Genomic DNA, 18,141 nt, shown 5'->3' on the forward strand with positions numbered 1-18,141 from the left:
TATCAGGTTCCGACTTAAATGCGCATATTTAATTATTTTATCTCTTCCAATTTCTTCTTCCGTATCCTTTTCCATTTTTTAATTTTTATGTTGTAGTGGCATCAATGATATTGTTTTAGATATGGACAGACTGTTGGACTCAGTTCTTTGTTTACATCTATAATGCGGGTTACATAAAAACACAATTAACTTTGTATAAAATATGAACGAGGAAATCTATCCTCACCTCAACTTCCCATATTTTTTTTAAATAATTTTTGGCTTATCCCTTTAACATGTAACCCTTTATATTTTCAGGGGGATTTCCTCCCATTTTTTGGCTTATCCCTTCAACTGTTTCCGGGGCATAGTTACACCACTATTTTGAGGCAATAAAACTTACATTATGTGAAACTAAGCTTATGCCAGAGCCAAACTAATAGTTTCCCTTTTGGCTATTTTTTCGGAAGATTGAATGATGATAAGCAAAATATTTTGTACTAAAATCAGTTGGATATGAAAATAAAAATAAAATCCTTAAAATGATTATTGTCTAATTGAAATATCAGATACGCTGCTCGTGATTTAGTTATAACGGAACTTTTCGTGACTTACATAAGTCGTTGTTCGTTCTGCAACATGGGTCCCTCAAATTAGTCTTGGTATGGAATTTAGTCTAAAACCTCCATTTTAAGAAGACTCTTTTGCGAAACTCATCCAAACCTGAAACTTGGCACTTTAGATATAGGATTATACCAAGATTCGTGTACAATAGCCTAACCGAACCCAACTTAACCAAAATCTCACGTGTGGACATGAGTGTATGGCCTCTCTGTTGAACGTTATTATTTTTGTGTGTTTGCAGGCAATAAACACTTCCCGAAGCTGAACCCAAGGCGGGTCAGTCTAAGGTGCACAAAAAATGCAGCTAAGAAGAAAATGATTAGAGGAAAGTACAAAAACAAAAAATAATCATTGAAGTGGTGTAGTAGTCACAAGCAAGAGAAGATTACTACAGTAAACGATCAGGAAAAACAAATGTAGATTACCACTTCCTCCCTTGCGCCAATTTTGGTAGATTATATAAACGTATAGATCACATTCTCATTTTTGACTGTATACACAACTTCAGAACTTATGCTACACTTTTCTTAAATTGTATATATTGCAACATTTGTACCTCATCTGGAACAGTTTGTTTAATAAAGATTTGCTATTGCTAAGTGATTGAAAACCGTGGTCAACAATTGGGCTCGATACTAATATGGAAAATCATATTCTGATGTGCCGGAAATTTAGACATGTCATGCTAGGTGGAGATAAACCCAATCCGATTCACGATCAACCACGAAAAAGAACATTATAATGCAAGTGGTAGAATGAATTTATGTTAGGATGTGAATACAAATTGATTTGATATTGCGCACCGGGAAGGCCACAGACTTTTTTGTCTACAATCCGACGATTTTCTTTGATGCTGTACGACTATGATATGTATGGAAGAATGCTGCATTACCTGTATAAACACAAGTGGCAGTTCATGATCAACCACGAAAAAGAATATTATGATGCAAGTAGATAGTGTGTGTTCGAGGAGCATTTATGGAAGGATATGAATACAAATTGACTTGATAGTGTGTGGTCGAGGCATGGTAGATACAGACTTTTCTGTCCACATTCCGACGAATTGTCTTTGATGCTATGCTGGACGATTACGATGTATGGAAGAATGGTTTATTACTTAGACAAACAAAATTCAAATTCATGATCAACCAAGAAAAGGAAGTTGCAGGATGTGAATACAAATTGACTTGATAGTGCGTTCGGGTCTACCTTCGACAAATTGTCTTTGATGCTATGCAGGACGATTACTATGTATGGAGGAATGGTTTATTTTATAGAGACAAAAACAACTCAATTCATGATCCACCACTAAAAGGAATATTATGATTCAAGTGGCAGGATGCATTTATGTAAAGATGTGAATGTAAATTGCATTCCGACGAATTTTCTTTGATGTTGTACGACTAAGATATGTATGGAAGAACGCATTATTACACAGAGAAACACAATTCGATTCATGTCATTTCAAAATCAACCACGAAAAAGAATATTATGATATATGCAAGTTGCAGAATGCATTATGGACTGACGCTATGGTGTTTTTGTATACATCCTGACGATTTGTCTTTGATGCTGGACGATTACGATGTTCTATTACGTGGAGACAAACACAATTAAAATGAATGATAAGTTGAATGTCGTTATTCAGTGAACAACAATGCAAGTTGCAGGTACTTGTAAGGTTATTATGATTCTTTTGATGTTTTCTATGATTACAATAGTCTTTATTGCTTACTATCCCAACGCTTTGTTTTCAATGCCATACAAAATATCGAAGGCTTTATTCAAGACAGCATATATTCTTACAGATGAAGCTTCCATATTTCATCTGTTTACGAAAAGTTAATATGCCAAGCTTTGTTTTAAATGCATGATAGCGAAGGTTGTTCCCCCACTGCGATGACTTTGGGCTAGGGAAAGACTTACGTAACTAATGATTTTTACGGCTAGAACTGCTGCTCATAGATCAACTATTTTTGTGGCATAGTTGATCGATTTTATTTGTCCTCCAAACTTTTACCCATCAGATGTCACTAATCTACAAATATTTCAGGTGAGATAAAGTCGAGGATAAAACACATAACGAAATCGATGAATCAAAAGCTTAGTTATTTTTGAGCATAAAAATAAAAATGATACTTCTGAAAGTAAAAGTCTTGCAAATTAAAATATGCAAAATATGGTGAATCCTGATATTTTTAAACGCTGATTCACAGAATATGAACCATATTATTGGGCCTCGAGGAAAGTTTTGGGGACTAGCTAAATGACAAAACCAGATTTTAATATCCTAAATGAGATAGGGGGAGATCCTATCCATATAGAAAATCAAGAATATCCTTATCCACATAGCACGGGTGGAACAAAGTTTCAAAACAGATTGCAACAATGCTGCTCTTTTGCGAAAGTAGACGTTGTAAATTCGCGTAACAGTGACTTTCCCGGTGCAAATATTCAGTTGCAGCAGCTTCAAGTCCACACTTTTTGTTTTTGTTTTGATTACATGATTAGGTTTGATTTGATGAACTAAGAAATTTCAAAAGTAGGCTTAGAACTTAATACGGTTGGATATCCTAACCGTAAACCAATTAAGCAGAAAATTTGTACGGTTTGGAAAATATGAACTCTCAACTGTATTTATGGTTTACGGTTAGGAAACACAACCGTATTTTGAATTTTGAATTTTTTTTTTAAATTTTCCCTGAATGTGCCTACGGCGGGGAAACCATGAATTCTCGAAGGTATTTATGATTTACATATAGGAAACCCAGCCTATTTCACATTTTCCAATTTTTTTAAAAATTTTCCAACCATAAATTACCTTGGATCTATCTACGGTTGCGAAAATAAGAACTCCCAACTATATATTATATCACAGGTTGGGTTTTGCCACCGTAAGTTCCATCAGGAAGAATCTTATGACAATTACGATATCCTTTCATAAATGCTCCTGGAACACACACTATCTACTTGCATCATAATATTCTTTTTCGTGGTTGATCATGAACTGCCACTTGTGTTTATACACGTAATGCAGCATTCAAACACGAAAAATTATCATAAGACTCTTTTTCGTGGTTAATCATGGATGGGTTGATGTTTGTCTCTACGTAACAACCCATTCTCCCATACGTCGTAATTGCACAGCATCAAAGACAAATCGTCGGAATGTAGACAAAAAAAAGTCTGTAGCATGCCATGAATGCATTCGGCAACTTGCATCATATTATTCTTTTTCATGGTTGATCATGAATTGAATTGTGTTTGTCTCTGTGTAATAAAGCGTTCTTCCATACATATCGTAGTCGTAAAACAACAAAGAGTGTTTGTCTCTGTGTAATAATGAGCTCTTCCATACATATCCTAGTCGTACAACATCAAAGAAAAATCGTCGGAATGCAATTTACATTCACATCTTTACATAAACGCATCTTGCCACTTGAATCATAACATTCCTTTTAGTGGTTGATCATGAACTGCCACTTGTGTTTATACAGGTAATGCAGCATTCTTCCATACATATCATAGTCGTACATCATCAAAGAAAATCGTCGGATTGTAGACAAAAAAAGTATGTGGCCTTCCCGGTGCCAAATATCAAGTCAATTTGTATTCACATCATAACATAAATTCATTCTACCACTTGCATGATAATGTTCTTTTACGTGGTTGATCGTGAATCGGATTGGGTTTATCTCCACCTAGCATGACATGTCTAAATTTCTGGCACATCACAATATGGCACGTAGCACACTTAGCACGTCACTTTGAGGGTGGCTTGTGTTGCACCATTGAGTCATGCTTACTTAAACGCATCCTACACTTGCATATGTCATAATATTGTGTTTCTCTGCGTAGGAAACTATTCTATCATATGTACATATCATAATCGGGCTCATCAAAGACAAATCGAGGGATTGTAGACAAAAAAAAGTCTGTAGCGTGCCCGGTACGCTGTACCCAGTCAATTCGTATTCACATCCTTAAATGCATTCTGCAGCTTGCATTTTCATATTTCCTTTTCGTGGTTGATCAGTAAAATTGATTTGTGTTGTCTTTGTGTAATTAAGCATATTAGTCCATATAGTATATATCGTATTAGTGAGAAAAGTCTTTTGTATGGGCAACTCCTATAAATTAAGGAGCATCCACATATATATATATATATATGAACTCTCAACAAAAAGTGGATCTAAAACCCACAAGGGTGAAAAATCAAAAAAAAGATTTAACCATCCGCTAATGAAGTGATCGGATTCAAAATTTTGACATTATGAGTTACATAACCGTTATATAATACAGCAACGTTTATTAGCCTAATTACTTCTTTTAAGAAAAATAAAAACTCTGACTTAATGACCGATGAGGAAAAAAAAATATGTCTGGATACTACTTAATATACGGATGGGGTATCCAGTCATCCTATGACCGGATGGCCTCTCCATAACTATCTTCACATATTTGATTTCTTAACTTCATAAATATATGATGTCAGGATCATCCATAATTACAGTTTTTGGTTCATAAAATGTGGATCATCACAAAGATGTGGATGATTTTTTGCTTCATCTGAGTTACTCCAAGCGTGAAATTTTTTATGGTCCAACAATGCGTTGCTGATTGAAAAGAAAAAAGCTTTTCTTTGTACGAATTAGGCGAATGAGTCGTGTAAAAGAATGTAAGGTTCTGTACGACCAAAGTTTGGCGTGAAGTAATAGTTTATTCTCTTAGAACCCAGTTGAGTGTTTTAAGAAAAATACTAATTTGTTGCTTTTTTTGTGAATGAAATTTATTAGTCCCACCACACCACACGGTGGAGTTTTTTCTTTTTAGTTGTTTTAAGAGAGTATATAAGCTTTTTAGTCCCATATAGGGGAGTTCTTCTTACGTTGTATAATTTCATTATATAAACAAATTTATCTACTTTTGTAAAACTTATGGAAAAGGGGTTTCTCTATATTTTAGAGAGACCCCAACGGAAAATATATATTGTCTTCTTTAACGTACGCGATTTTCCTTAAGGGTTTTTCGGAATTGTCAACCTCAAGTTGAGCATCTACTACATATGCTAATAGTATGTAGTAGGATATTTTACCCTGGAGATATCCGTGATGTGAAGGCTGTAGCATCACTCTTGAGTGTAGCCGTGCGCTAATGTTTTAAGGGAAGCGTGTTGGACACGTGATTTACTCTGTTTTTTCCAAAGTTTTGTCTTGTTGTTGTTGAGGAAATCTCGGGAGCTCGTCCGTTTCATTGAAATCGATCACTTCCATTATATAGGAGCTAAGTATCAATAACTTTTGCTTATTTTATTTTTCTTTGTTTTTGATTATTGAACCCGACGATCTTAAGACATTACTATTAGGCTAAGTTGGTAGCTTAAGGCTATAAACTAAAAAAATGTGTAGATTTCCTTGATTTGTATGCACTTGTGAGAAGAATTACTTCTGTCAAGATGTTATTTGATATTGCTGCCATAAACAAATTGGAGATACATCATATGGATGTTAAGATAGCTTTTCTAAAACCGTGAATTAGATAAAGAAATTTGCATAAACCAACTTGAGGACTTTGTGGTGGATTTAAGTTAATCACGAATCAATCACTTCCATTCCAAAGGAGCTAAGTATCGATAACTTTTGCTTATTTGATTTTTCTTTGCTTTTTTGATTATTGCATCCAACAATAGCTTCACACTAATTTGTCAAGGCTTGATAGAATACCATCAACTCACCTCAATTAAGTTTAATATACAAACCTAAACGAAAATCCGTCAGGGTTAGGATATGCAACCTGCGAGGAATTTAATCTCCTTTCCAAAAGAATTGTAATGACACAATTATTTTAAGGATTCTAAAATGCATAAATACTAAGATCTTAAAATAAGTAATTAAAACGAACATAAAAAGAAGGAAAAAAAAGAATCAATCACACTAGAGGCAATATTTGTATATGGTGAGATTGGGTAATACCCATATTAATTGAGGTATACCAAATAAGATAAAATAGGGTCTTTATAAAGTAAAACCAAAAACCTCTGAACCATATATTTTTGAAACTGGCTGAATTTCCCTTGGTTAACCTATTTAATTCATTAATCTAGTTCGATTGATTAGTTGAATAAAGAGTTATGAATCTTGTTTTGGCTAAATTGAACTTTTTTGTTGGAAGATTATTGAGGATTTTATGTAATGAAAATGAAATTACACTACCAAAAAGTTCTAAGAATGGGATTGCACAGTTGTTAATGGTTTCATTCTCCTAATTACATAAAAGGTCAACAATTTTGGATATCACAGATTAAAAGTTGGCATGTTCGACTGAAAACAATGCACGCCGACCAAGGACATCCATAATTTAGTTCATGAAAAATCGGCATGTGATAGACATTTTTTTTTGTCTACGATGTCCTTAATTTTCTGTTGGTACTCGATTTTCTTTATCTATTATGGTGTTTTATGTGTGTGTAGGTATTTTAGGGCAATAAACATTTTTGGAAAAATCGGCTTGAAAAGTTGACTAAAATTTATGTGGTAAAATTTATTTATGCAATTCTTTTATGATTATTTGCACCGAAAGTTATGTGGTAAAATTTATTTAAATTTATTTATGCAATTCTTTTATGATTATTTGCACTGAATGAAAATTGAGTAAATGATTTTTACTAATCAATTGTGTTTTTCTTGATGAAGTATGCTTAGTATATTTCTTTTGATACTTCATGCTTGTGGTTAACAATGGATGTTTTGAAAATCTAATTTAAGCAATGATTATAATCACAATTTCTTTTGATTGGAGTTATATTGTCTAGAATGTCATGATAAGAATTATCATTGAAACACATGAATTTGGTGAATGGTGAAATCCTGAACCCTGATCTCTCTATAATTTTCACAACACTTTTTGTTTAAGTTTGCCATAGTTTAGTCTTAAAATTTAAACCTAAAATCACTGCTTTCACAAGTCTCAACGAACTATTTTACTTACCACTTCTACAATCACTTGTAAAATCTCATCAACATGTTTACTAAAACATAGCATACCGACCAAACATAGTCGACATGCTCCCCTGAAACAAATCGCGCCGACCAAATATTATCGGCATGCTTGACTGAAACAGAATATGCCGACCAAATACTAGTTTTTTCATTTGCAATCATTATGGTAAAAATGCATCACGTTGATGACTGTCTATTAGTCGTCATTTTTTTTTACAAAACCATGACGACCAACAACAAAATTGGACAAAGGAAATCTTTTTTTTTTTTGGAAGTTATTAATCGTCAAGATTTTGCTTTTCAAAACCTAACGACTAGTCATACTAAACTAGTCGTCAACATTTAGGAATGAAGACCATGACGACCCTGTGAATGTTACTTTCAGAAATAAAACTCTTTAAAAAGTCGTCACGCTATTCATCATATGGCCTTGATGACTGAAAAAAATATAAAAAGTCGTCATGATCGACGAAGAGATGCCATGACGACCGTGTGAACAGTTATATTTTTGTCTAAAAAGGATGAAATATAGGGAAAGAATGAAGAATGAAAAGGAAATGAATAAGATTAGGATCTAAAACCAAAAGAGCACTAATTTAAATTATTATTAAAAAAGGGTAGTGAGGTAACTTTATACATATTACGCATCTCTTATCCTATTATTATGGTTTGGAAACAAAATTCGTGTACCCAATTAATCTAGGTATATCCTAGTCCGACCAGTATTTATATTGGTTCAATAATTTATATAGGGGTGAGACTTGGGTTGGTTGGTCAGGTTAGAAGGCTTGGCCTAGCCAGATTCGTGTAAGAAATCCTTTGCCAAGATTTCCCATAAAATCCATGGAGGTTTTACCCAAGTTATATTCCTCGGATTTTCTAGGTTCCTCGGGCTGACACAAAATTTGAATAGATATGCATATAAAAACCATAGTTTCCTTATTATATCTTAAAATTTATTTTAATTTAATATGATAATAAAAAAGATTAGTAATAATCACTCATTTATCTTGAATTTTCAAATAACCTAAATTATTAACAATAATATAAAAAGATTTTCATACTGAACTATTAATGAGATAGATATAATTTATATATGCAATTAAACACATATATTATCATATTAAAATATGTATATACGTGCCCGCGTCCTGAATTCTTTAGGAAGTGGTCGTGTCCTTATTGTGTTGTGTTCGTCTCATTGAGTCCGCGTAAGTGCAACACAGGTGTGAAGAAACGATTACAAAGTACAACACCTTCGTTTTAAATCCAAGCAAATACATAATTACGTCATAACAATTACTCGAGAGCCAAGAGTTACAGTGTTAACAACATTACTACTAGGACTGGTAGTATTTGGAGAGCTTTCGTCAGCGAACTTTATTGTTAATGTTTTTCTGTTTCTTGATTAGCTACTCGAAGCGCTATTTTATAGATAGCTCTCATGATACATTAAGCATGATGAATAACGACACGTAAGTTTCCCTTTCTTAAGTTGCACACAAGGCCCAGCACAATGATAGTCCATTTTTGTGAGCTATACCTTAATTAAAGCAAAGCAAAATGCTTATGAATTCCATCTCACTATGTGAAAGGGTATCTCTTAGCTTAACCGCATGGAAATATTCTGTAAAACGGGTATTAAATATCCGTTTAGAAAGAAAAAAAAAATTGGTAAATAAAAAGAGTGAAAAGAAGTAATAGTGTAAAAGAGAAAATCAAAAACGGATATTGTATCAGTTTGATATGACACAAAAAATGAGTTTTTATAAGAAAAAATAACAAATAAATACTTAGCCTGTGTATTTCCATTGGTTATAAGATGGATCAGATCAGATCAACTTTAAAGTGTAACAAAAAATTTCGTTATATTTAAACGACGCGGAAAATCATAGTTATTGATTAACTACAATAAACCTATGGCGAAGCGAAATCTTTTATACTTGTATCTGTCTTAACATGTTTGACATAAAACCATTTGTTACCTCTCGCTATACAAACACTTTTTTAAAATCTATTAAGCGCCCTAGTTAAAAATGAAATAATCCCCCTATTTTTAAAAAAGAAATACTATCGCTTTTTTATTTTATATGCTAAATTGGAAGCGATAGGTATCTTTTTTTTTAAATGGAGAGAGTACTACCTATATACATTGAATGCCGTAGTTAAAGTTCATCTCAATTCATAGCCTTTTGCATTCTGTATGGGTTTGCTTTTTAAATTTGTTATTCAAACTCAAATTTCTGGAATTCAGTGTCATGACTAATAGGCTCATTCACGCCCAAGAACTGGTAGTCATAGAGCTACCACTATTAACTGGTAGTCATAGATCTAGTTAGCAATTCGGGATTCGGCAAACATACGGAACGGCAAACGTACGAGTATTATACGATTTTGTAAAATCCAGATTCGGTTCAAAATTCGGTCAACAGGACGTGATTCGTCAGTAATTCGGAACGACATACGTACGTGTATAATTCGATTTATAAATGTGAGTTCCGCTCTAAAAATTCGGTATCTATATATAACAAATAATTTGTATTTATAAGGTCATAGACCGATTTTTATGCATATGTGTGAGTTATTTAAAGAAAAAATAAACTTAATATGATGATATTAATAATATATACAACATTAGTTATCCAAGAGGGACGTCGTATGGTGGTTTAGATGCTTGGTTAGTGAGTTTGAGATCTCTCACCTTCACCTTCACTTTCGACTCTTTTGCGAAACTCATCCAAATTTGAAACTTGCTCTTTTATATCACTTTCGACTCATTTTTAATTTATTTTTGGTTTTGTAGATCATACCTCTGAATATTGATACTCACTTGGAACATGTTATATGTATGTCTTCTATCCCCAGTTCCTTTTATCTTTTTCCATGGATCATGAGAGAACTTCTATCTTTCTTATTTCTTTTTTGTATGTTTATATTGTTTACCTCAACTTGGTGTTGGCATCTATTTCTTCTTCAAAACAGGGTTAAGCAAATTTGAGTGTTGTAGATGCTTACAATAACATTATAATTTTGTGTAGATGTATAATTTGATTTCAACAAGATCGCATCTCACCATTTTTCTGATTATGACTCTCAGAAATAAAGACACGCGCATATTTATGTCTCCCTTGAAATATATACACAACTACATTTTTCACAGACGTAAAAGAAAGATGGGACTCATCCATGCAAATAGAAAACCAAAACCTTCACGCACAATTGATGTCATAAAAAGAGCACATGAACTGAGAGAACAACATAGTTGTAATATTTTCACTTCAACTGTTTCAAATTTTTTCTGTATTGGTTTCTTTTTCATGTTCTGGATGTCCTATTTATGTCAGGAACTCTTTGTAACTGATCCATTTGATTTATGTGTTGGTACATGTTTTTCGCGTCTGTCATATGCAATTGAAACAGTTGGTGAACTTTGTTTTATCTCTTCCAATTTCTTATTCTGTATAATATTTCAATTTAATGGCAGATATTTAATTATTTTATCTCATCTAATTTTTTCCAATTTCTTTCCTGAAAATATTAGTTTTTTATAGAATGTGGGTTACAGAAGAACCTAATTAATTTTGTGTAAAGTATTAACGAGGAAATCTCTATTCACCTGAACTTCCCCATATATTGTTTTAAGGATTTTTGGCTTAAATATTGAACATGTAACCCTTTAAATTTTCAGGGGGATTTCCTTCCATTTTGGGGTTTATTCCTTCAACTGCTTCTGGACCATAGGTACACCACTATTTTAAGGAAGAAATATTTACATGATGTGAAAATAATCTCATGCCAAAGCCAGACTAATATTTTTCCTTTTGGATTTATTTGCAGAGGATTAAATGATGATAAGCCAAATATTTTGCAGTAAGATCAGTTGGATATGAAAACAAAAATAAAATCCTTAAAGTGATTATTGTCCAAATGAAATATCAGTTACGCCGCTCGTGATTTAGTTATAACGAAACTTTTCGTGACTTAAATTAGTCGTCGTTCATTCTGCAACATGCATTATGACTTATAATTTTATTTGTATAGTTACTCAAATTAGTCTTCGTATGGAATTTAGTCTAAAATCTCCATTTTAAGAAGACTCTTTTGAGAAACTCATCCAAATTTGAAACTTGCTCTTTTATACCACTTTCGGCTCATTTTTTTTTTGGTTCTGTAGATCATACCTCTGAATATTGCTATTCACTTGGAACATGTTATATGTATGTCTTCTATCGCCAGTTACTTTTATGTTTTTCCATGGATCATGAGAGAACTTCTATCTTTCTTATTTCTTTTTTGTGTGTTTATATTGTTTACCTCAACTTGGTGTTGGCATCTATTTCTTCTTAAAAACAGGGTTAAGCAAATTTGAGTGGTGTAGATGCTTACAATAACTTTATAATTGTTTTGTTTATGTATGTGTATAATTTAATTTCGACACGATCACATCTCACCATTTTTCTGATTATGCCTCTCAGAAATAAAGACATGCGCGCATATTTATATGGCTCCCGTGAAGTATACACACAACTACATTTGTCAAAGACGTAAAAGAAAGATTGGACTCATCCATGCAAATAGAAAACCAAAACCTTTATGGACAATGGATGTCAGGAAAAGGAGCACAAAAACTGAGAGAACACCATAGCTGTAATATTTGCACTTCAACTGTTTCAATTTTTTTATGTATTTGTTTCTTTTTCATTTACTGGATGTCTTATTTATGTCAGGAACTCTTTGTGACTGATCCAATTGATTTATGTGTTGATGTTTGTCGCGTCTGTCAGATGCAATTGAAACAGTTGGTGAACTTTGCTTTGTATCTTCCACTTCCGCCTAAGATTTCGATTTAATGGCGAATATTTAATTATTTTATCTCATCCAGTTTCTTCCAACTTTTTCTGAAGATATTAGTTTTTTGTAGAATGTGGGTTACAGAAGAACCTAGTTAATTTTGTATAAAGTATTAACGAGGAAATCTCTATTCACCTGAATTTCCCCATATATTGTTTTAATGATTTTTGGCTTAAATCTTGAACATATAACCCTTTAAATTTTCGGGGGGATTTCCTCCCATTTTTTGGCTCATTCCTTCAGCTGCTTCTGGAGAATAGGTACACAACTATTTTAAGGAAGCAAAATTTATATGACGTGAAAATAATCTTATGCCAGAGCCAGACTAATATTTTTCCTTTTGGATTTATTTTCGTAGGATTAAATGATGATAAGCCAAATATTTTGCAGTAAGATCAGTTGGATATGAAAACAAAAATAAAATCCTTAAAGTGATTATTTTCCAAATGAAATATCAGGTACGCGGCTTGTGATTTAGTTATAACGAAACTTTTTCGTGACTTAAATTAGTCATCGTTCATTCTGCAACATGCATTATGACTTATAGTTTTATTTGTATGGTTACTCAAATTAGTTTTTGTATGGAATTTAGTCTAAAATCTCCATTTTAAGAAGACTCTTTTGAGAAACTCATCCAAATTTGAAACTTGCTCTTTTATACCACTTTATTGTTTGTCAGGAACTCATGGTGACCTTTGTTTTATCTCTTCCAAGTTCTTCTTTTGTATAAGATTTCGACTTAATGCCTCATATTTAATTATTTTATCTCTTCCAATTTCTTCCATTTTTTTCTTAAAATAACAATGGTGTTTTATCTCTTCCGATTTCTTCTTTTTCATCAGATTCCGACTTAATAACGCATATTTAATTGTTTTATCTCTTCCAGTATCTTTTTTCGTATCCTTTTCTATTTCTTGATTCTTATGTTCCATTTTCTATTTTTTTATAGTGTCACCAATGATATTTTCTTGGATATGGACAGACTGTTGGACCCAGTTCTTTGTTTACATTTATATTAGTTTTGGGTAGAATGTGGGTTACAAAAGAACCTAATTAATTTGGTATAAACTATTAACGAGGAAATCTCTATTCATTTTAAATTTTCCATATATTTTTTTAATGATTTATGGATTATCCATTGAACATGTAAGCATTTACATTTTCAGGGGGATTTCCTCCCATTTCTTGGCTTATTCCTTCGTCTTCTTCTGGAGCATAGGTACACCACTATTCTAAGGCAGAAAAACTTACATGATGTCAAACTAAGCTTATGCCAGAGTCAGACTAATATATTTCCTTTTGGATCTTTTTGCAGAGATTAAATGATGATCAACCAAATATTTTTCATTAAGATCAATTGGATATGAAAATAAATAAAATCCTTAAAGTGATTATTGTCCAAATCAAATATCAGGTACGTTGCTTGTGACTTTATTATAACGGAGCTTTTCGTGACTTACATTAGTCGTCATTCGTTCTGCAAAATGCATTATGACTTGAAATTTGATTTGTATGGTTCCTCAAATTAGTCTTCGCATGTAATTTAGTCTAAAATCTCCATTTTAAGAAGACTCTTTTGCCAAATTCACTTTCGGATCTTTTTTTTTGTTTTATTTTGTTGATCATACCTCTGAATATTGCTACTCACTTGGAATATGTTATATGTATGTCTTCTATCTCCGGTTCCTTTTATATTTTTCCATGGATCATGAGAGAATGTCTTTCTTCCTTTTTCTTTTTTGTATGCTCATATTGTTTACCTCAACCTGGTGTTGGCATTTATTTCTTCTTCAAAACAGGGTTAAGTAAATTTTGAGTGTTATAGATGATTACAATAACTTTCTATTTGTTGTGCTTATGACACAATCACATCTATCCATTTTTCTGATTATGCCTCTCAGAATTAAATACATGCGCACATATTTATATGTCTCCGGTGTAATACACACACATCTACGTTTGTCAAGGATGTAAAAGAAAGATGGGACTCAGTCATGCAAACAGAAAACCAAAACCTCCACGTACAATGGATGTCATAAAAAAGAGCACATGAACTGAGAGCATAACATAGTTGTAAAATTTGAACTTCAAATGATTCATTTTTTTTTGTATTGGTTTCTTTTTCATTTTGTGGATGTTCTGTATATGTCAACAACTCTTTGTGACTGATACATTTGATTTATGTGTTGAAAGATTTTTGTCGCGTCTTTCAGATGCAATTGAAACAATTAGTGACCTTTGTTTTATCTCTTCCAATTTCTTCTTCCGTATAATATTTTGACTTAATGGCACATATTTAATTGTTTTATATCTTCCAATTTCTTCCAAATTTTTTCTGAAAATAACAATGGTGTTTTATGTCTTCCAATTTCTTTTTCCATATCAGGTTCCGACTTAAATGCGCATATTTAATTATTTTATCTCTTCCAATTTCTTCTTCCGTATCCTTTTCCATTTTTTAATTTTTATGTTGTAGTGGCATCAATGATATTGTTTTAGATATGGACAGACTGTTGGACTCAGTTCTTTGTTTACATCTATAATGCGGGTTACATAAAAACACAATTAACTTTGTATAAAATATGAACGAGGAAATCTATCCTCACCTCAACTTCCCATATTTTTTTTAAATAATTTTTGGCTTATCCCTTTAACATGTAACCCTTTATATTTTCAGGGGGATTTCCTCCCATTTTTTGGCTTATCCCTTCAACTGTTTCCGGGGCATAGTTACACCACTATTTTGAGGCAATAAAACTTACATTATGTGAAACTAAGCTTATGCCAGAGCCAAACTAATAGTTTCCCTTTTGGCTATTTTTTCGGAAGATTGAATGATGATAAGCAAAATATTTTGTACTAAAATCAGTTGGATATGAAAATAAAAATAAAATCCTTAAAATGATTATTGTCTAATTGAAATATCAGATACGCTGCTCGTGATTTAGTTATAACGGAACTTTTCGTGACTTACATAAGTCGTTGTTCGTTCTGCAACATGGGTCCCTCAAATTAGTCTTGGTATGGAATTTAGTCTAAAACCTCCATTTTAAGAAGACTCTTTTGCGAAACTCATCCAAACCTGAAACTTGGCACTTTAGATATAGGATTATACCAAGATTCGTGTACAATAGCCTAACCGAACCCAACTTAACCAAAATCTCACGTGTGGACATGAGTGTATGGCCTCTCTGTTGAACGTTATTATTTTTGTGTGTTTGCAGGCAATAAACACTTCCCGAAGCTGAACCCAAGGCGGGTCAGTCTAAGGTGCACAAAAAATGCAGCTAAGAAGAAAATGATTAGAGGAAAGTACAAAAACAAAAAATAATCATTGAAGTGGTGTAGTAGTCACAAGCAAGAGAAGATTACTACAGTAAACGATCAGGAAAAACAAATGTAGATTACCACTTCCTCCCTTGCGCCAATTTTGGTAGATTATATAAACGTATAGATCACATTCTCATTTTTGACTGTATACACAACTTCAGAACTTATGCTACACTTTTCTTAAATTGTATATATTGCAACATTTGTACCTCATCTGGAACAGTTTGTTTAATAAAGATTTGCTATTGCTAAGTGATTGAAAACCGTGGTCAACAATTGGGCTCGATACTAATATGGAAAATCATATTCTGATGTGCCGGAAATTTAGACATGTCATGCTAGGTGGAGATAAACCCAATCCGATTCACGATCAACCACGAAAAAGAACATTATAATGCAAGTGGTAGAATGAATTTATGTTAGGATGTGAATACAAATTGATTTGATATTGCGCACCGGGAAGGCCACAGACTTTTTTGTCTACAATCCGACGATTTTCTTTGATGCTGTACGACTATGATATGTATGGAAGAATGCTGCATTACCTGTATAAACACAAGTGGCAGTTCATGATCAACCACGAAAAAGAATATTATGATGCAAGTAGATAGTGTGTGTTCGAGGAGCATTTATGGAAGGATATGAATACAAATTGACTTGATAGTGTGTGGTCGAGGCATGGTAGATACAGACTTTTCTGTCCACATTCCGACGAATTGTCTTTGATGCTATGCTGGACGATTACGATGTATGGAAGAATGGTTTATTACTTAGACAAACAAAATTCAAATTCATGATCAACCAAGAAAAGGAAGTTGCAGGATGTGAATACAAATTGACTTGATAGTGCGTTCGGGTCTACCTTCGACAAATTGTCTTTGATGCTATGCAGGACGATTACTATGTATGGAGGAATGGTTTATTTTATAGAGACAAAAACAACTCAATTCATGATCCACCACTAAAAGGAATATTATGATTCAAGTGGCAGGATGCATTTATGTAAAGATGTGAATGTAAATTGCATTCCGACGAATTTTCTTTGATGTTGTACGACTAAGATATGTATGGAAGAACGCATTATTACACAGAGAAACACAATTCGATTCATGTCATTTCAAAATCAACCACGAAAAAGAATATTATGATATATGCAAGTTGCAGAATGCATTATGGACTGACGCTATGGTGTTTTTGTATACATCCTGACGATTTGTCTTTGATGCTGGACGATTACGATGTTCTATTACGTGGAGACAAACACAATTAAAATGAATGATAAGTTGAATGTCGTTATTCAGTGAACAACAATGCAAGTTGCAGGTACTTGTAAGGTTATTATGATTCTTTTGATGTTTTCTATGATTACAATAGTCTTTATTGCTTACTATCCCAACGCTTTGTTTTCAATGCCATACAAAATATCGAAGGCTTTATTCAAGACAGCATATATTCTTACAGATGAAGCTTCCATATTTCATCTGTTTACGAAAAGTTAATATGCCAAGCTTTGTTTTAAATGCATGATAGCGAAGGTTGTTCCCCCACTGCGATGACTTTGGGCTAGGGAAAGACTTACGTAACTAATGATTTTTACGGCTAGAACTGCTGCTCATAGATCAACTATTTTTGTGGCATAGTTGATCGATTTTATTTGTCCTCCAAACTTTTACCCATCAGATGTCACTAATCTACAAATATTTCAGGTGAGATAAAGTCGAGGATAAAACACATAACGAAATCGATGAATCAAAAGCTTAGTTATTTTTGAGCATAAAAATAAAAATGATACTTCTGAAAGTAAAAGTCTTGCAAATTAAAATATGCAAAATATGGTGAATCCTGATATTTTTAAACGCTGATTCACAGAATATGAACCATATTATTGGGCCTCGAGGAAAGTTTTGGGGACTAGCTAAATGACAAAACCAGATTTTAATATCCTAAATGAGATAGGGGGAGATCCTATCCATATAGAAAATCAAGAATATCCTTATCCACATAGCACGGGTGGAACAAAGTTTCAAAACAGATTGCAACAATGCTGCTCTTTTGCGAAAGTAGACGTTGTAAATTCGCGTAACAGTGACTTTCCCGGTGCAAATATTCAGTTGCAGCAGCTTCAAGTCCACACTTTTTGTTTTTGTTTTGATTACATGATTAGGTTTGATTTGATGAACTAAGAAATTTCAAAAGTAGGCTTAGAACTTAATACGGTTGGATATCCTAACCGTAAACCAATTAAGCAGAAAATTTGTACGGTTTGGAAAATATGAACTCTCAACTGTATTTATGGTTTACGGTTAGGAAACACAACCGTATTTTGAATTTTGAATTTTTTTTTTAAATTTTCCCTGAA

The 18,141-nt window shown here is 32.9% G+C and overlaps 1 long non-coding RNA gene across 1 annotated transcript; it reads left to right on the forward strand.

The window, feature by feature from the left end:
• The first annotated feature begins 13,421 nt into the window (after positions 1-13,421).
• On the forward strand, positions 13,422-16,659 carry LOC113329475. The gene is made up of 3 exons (XR_003349903.1): positions 13,422-13,671; positions 13,768-13,866; positions 15,677-16,659. It is a non-coding gene; the product is annotated as an uncharacterized LOC113329475 (long non-coding RNA).
• The last annotated feature ends 1,482 nt before the right edge of the window (positions 16,660-18,141 follow it).

The sequence above is a fragment of the Papaver somniferum genome, unplaced genomic scaffold, assembly GCF_003573695.1.
Source record: "Papaver somniferum cultivar HN1 unplaced genomic scaffold, ASM357369v1 unplaced-scaffold_117, whole genome shotgun sequence".
In the NCBI taxonomy this organism is placed as follows: domain Eukaryota; kingdom Viridiplantae; phylum Streptophyta; class Magnoliopsida; order Ranunculales; family Papaveraceae; genus Papaver; species Papaver somniferum.